The 4,326-nt window shown below is 39.8% G+C and overlaps 1 pseudogene; it reads right to left on the bottom strand.

The window, feature by feature from the left end:
* Positions 1 to 981: 981 nt before the first annotated feature.
* LOC149154486 (protein DETOXIFICATION 16 pseudogene) lies at positions 982 to 1,527 on the bottom strand (annotated as a pseudogene).
* Between the last annotated feature and the right edge of the window lie 2,799 nt (positions 1,528 to 4,326).

The raw sequence follows: 4,326 nt of genomic DNA, 5'->3' as shown, positions 1-4,326 counted from the left end.
CCCTTTCTTATGCGCCCCTTAACATCATTCACGGTCATGAGGATTCGATTTAGCATGATACCGAGGACGTGGACGTATATAGATCAGCCAAAAAGGCTAAACCTAACTCCTTCCGCGCCATCTGTATTATGACTCACGTCGGTGCCAAACCAATGACCTAAAATTTCGTTCTTGCTTAAAAGTGCATGATGTCCACATTAAATTACATTTAACTTTTATCCTCAGATTGCTCAGATAGTTTACGAGGACAGAGCGAAAGTCTTGAACGAAAAGAACCCTGTTCGGATGGCGCAGGTGTATATGAATCAATGAACCATTTGAGAATTAATGCATTTACATTACCCCTTTGGAGATTCACTCAATTGAAGAAAACAAACAATTAATGACCAGATCAAGTATTCAAGGATGTCACTCAATTAGCGACAACCAAATCATTGATACTATTGCGTTCATATTATTCCAGTGATCTCATGCTTCAAACATTGCACTTGGACTCTTTCAGAACTACATTTTTCATATCTGCCTTCGCCTCCGCCATATGGATATTGTCGGACAAAAAGATACAAGTAATGCAGCGGCCTTAGCTCTTGAAAATCCCCCTTGTCCTTCTACAGTTTTTGCTCTGTTTGCCTTTGATAACGCGAGTTCAATCCTCCATAATAGTGTAAGAGGTTCGAAAACATATGATAAGCCAGAAGATTGGCGACTAAACCATAGACACTGTGATCATCTCCATAAACTGGTTTTTTCCATAAAAGGCTTGATAATTCGCTATGCATGGTTTTGAACAAAATCCCTTACTCCACAAAGTAGTTCAACTCTTAATAGGGGTAATCTCTGTTCACAAGTGCATACCTTGGAATATGAATGCGAAATCTCTGAAGGCGCTCTGATCAACTTCTTTTGAGTGCTCCCATATATCCTTTTCTATGCAGCAGTGATAAATTTTTGATAAGATTTTCCTTTGTTAGCGCAATGTTCTTAGCAACAGAACAGGTGCTCAAATGCCGAAGGTCCCCTGCCGCCAACATGCAGTGCAAAAGCTAAAATGACAGCTATAGGCATGCCAACCACATAGTATGCCCCAAGGTTTGCATAGGCACCCAACGTTTGCCATCCACATCCTCTAGCAATACCTGATAGAACACCTTGGATGGCATCCATAAATGTTGAGGGTACAAGCAGTGGCATCATGATTGAAATGCATTCATCTACCTCTACTTCATTGCTATAAACATAGCCCCATACATTTCTGATAGAGAATAAGATATATCTTATCATAAGAGCCTCATTGACTGCCATACAAACCCCGACACACACTGATAACTGTGCAGTGCGGGAGCGTCCAGCTCCTAGTTCATTGGAAACTCGTGTACTTACAGCAGCACCCACGCCAAAGGGGATCATATATGCAACTGCATGAGTGCTAAGACAGATGGAGAGAACTGATATCTCAAATTCAGGCTTGGGCAACAAACCGGAGAAGAGAACAAGCATTTCAAAAGACCAGTATTCCAAGCAACGCATTACTGCAGATAGAATAGTAAGCTTAAGAAAGTTTGTAATGTCATATAAAGCTTTCCTTGAGAAAGATGTCCATGTCTTCTTGCATGCAAGGGAAGATTTAACATAAATTGATAGAAGTGCCACATTTAGCCAATTTGAAATGCTATTTGCAAGCGCAGCCCCTTTATTACCTAATCCAACTTTGAACACCAATACCCAACAAACGGGAACATGAACTTTATCATAAATATTTTTCAAATCTTTCAATCCATTGTGGCGCCCTGCTTTGTGAAAGAAGTTACAGATTGTGAAAAGACAATCCCCAAATATCAAACACTCCATTACTTATAACATTTAATAGATTCTTTGTCTAGAGGATTCAACACAACATCTCCTGCAAGTCTCCCACATTAGTATGTACATCTTTCACAATCACCCATGAGCCAGAATTCAGAGATAACTCCCTTAATGTATTTGATGGCAATCCTACAATAGTTGTATCATCATAAGGTGTCTCCTTGAACATACTGCCACTGCTCTTATCAACATTCCTGGAGGGAAGAAGAACTCTGTACAATAAGCATGCTAGAATTTGGACTTTCACTGAAAACTCAAACAAATCCCCAGTTTCGTAGCACGCTACGAAACCACGCAAACAGGTAGCGCTGCGAAACTGCTAAAAAGAATTCTGGCGCTGCGAAACTGCTCTGACTTTAAGCCAAGCTAAAAAAATTTTACTACAGCATTTTCAGTGATAACAGTGGCTCCACTAGGGATAGTGTGCCCCTGTGGTACACTAAGAACATGCAGCTCCAGTGCCTTACCCATTTGTAACAAACAGAAATTCGCTTGACAAGCCTGACTGTAGGAGAGAGAAACTAATGCTACTGAAAAATAAATGCTCAGCCAACCTTGAGCTTATTTGCAATTTACCTACCTACCTATCCTAACCATTTAAACTTTCCTCAGCTCAATCAATATGAAACTTCCAATGCAGCCAGTCATTTGCTTTATCTGACATTTGACTTCTTTGCCTGTCCCGAAGTTCAGCGCCAATGTGATAGTGAGATGATAGCTGCCACTGAAAATGTCTTTGACTGCATCGGATTTCAGAGCCAATGTGATAATGTAATGACCCCTGCCACTGAAACTGTCTCTGATCTTCGTAGGTAAGCTGAAACACTGGAGAATAAAACTCTTCCATGTAATCAGCTATAGGATCCCAGAACACATGATCAGCTTGTCCTTCCTTGAAACTTTCCAGCTGTGCAAACTGATCTTTAATCACAGTGTTCAGTTCCTCAATCATGAAAGAGAATGGAAGCAGCATAGTCTCCTTGCGCTCTGTCACAGGAAACTTTTGAGAATAATAATCATGATCATGAAAATTGTATGCCTGAATCTGTCCTTCTAAACCTTCAATTTCTTTCTCAATATCTTTGGCAATTTCATCAAAAAATTTCATTTTATCCTCTGACTTACAGTCAAAAGATTCCAGATATGAGGACAGGGACAAAGAAAAAGATTCATTTGCTTCTTCTTTATTATGATCATCATTCCACTGTTTAAAACCTTCAACTGAAGGAGATTTTACTTCCACCTCTGGCCTATCTATCCATTCCTCCAAGAACAAAAGCCAAAAGTCTGGCAATGACTTAATGGACTTGGCAGGCAAGCATTCAACCCACTGTTTGCATTTCCCTTGGAAAGAATCATAAAATAACCTTATGCAAACATCCTCATGTTTAATTCTAAGAAGCTGTGCAAAATGACAAAAATCTGAGATATGCTCCAACGTTAAACTCAAGTCTTCACCGTTAAATTTCGGACCATTCTTTAGAAAATAAACATCCTTGGGAAAATGGTTTGGGAAACCATGAAGTCCTGAGAAATCTATGCATGCATACCTTGAACAAAGAAGGGCAGCTTCTGGGTCTTTCATAACTCCAGTGGAATCACCATGAATATATAACTTTGAATTCTTCAACAATGGAGTCGCCAAGGTAGTTTTGCAGCCTTGAAAATCATTTGAACTCCTGCTACCTTCAGAAATCCAATCTTAAGCTCCCGGCAGACGCACCAAAATGTTATCACAAAACCAGTACTAGGGACTGCAACCAAGCAAGGTCTCATGTAACTGTTTCAGACCATACTTTAGATTAGGAATTAGCCTTCCTAATCAGAGAGGGCTCTCTCACGACTCTTGATAAAATCCTTCAAACACTAGAGGGCTAACTCTTCACACATTTATAAAAATATAGCTGGTTGGACATACATCAAATTAGTCTTCATTGGGCTATGGAGTCTCTCACAGTTAATAAACCAAATCACAGTCATCTCATAGAAGCCAAGGCTCTTTGCATCATCAAAGGTTCAAACATAATTTACCTAAATCAAAGCCTGCTGAACATACAGGAAGTCAGAGCATTAAAAAATGAATTCTGAGTGATGTTCAAACATGCTTCACCAAAACCCACAGCCTGTCAAGCACACAGGAAGTCAGAGCATATAATATGAATTCTGAGGGATTGCACCATAACAAGGCTGTAAAAAGAACATTAAGAAACTAAAACCACCATCACATTTGAACAAAGAGATGCATTGAGAATCTTGGGAAGAAAAAACTCTGTTTGCTATTACTGTAACAGTCTTTTCATAAGCTCTATAAAACTCTATTTTTGTATATACAGTCCAACCCTTTTTACATCCTAACTTGGCCCATATATAGGCAAGCAAACTCCCACACCTCGAGCTTCCTCCTCCAGCATGAGGGGAGCCTCGAAGGTGGCAATTAACTCTTCCTACATGCTCTTAACTACT

The sequence above is a fragment of the Pinus tabuliformis genome, chromosome 9, assembly GCF_031772625.1.
Source record: "Pinus tabuliformis cultivar Carrire ecotype Pingquan chromosome 9, CPIR1, whole genome shotgun sequence".
Taxonomy (NCBI): Eukaryota; Viridiplantae; Streptophyta; class Pinopsida; order Pinales; family Pinaceae; genus Pinus; species Pinus tabuliformis.
This window is presented reverse-complemented; position numbering and strand designations above follow the sequence as displayed.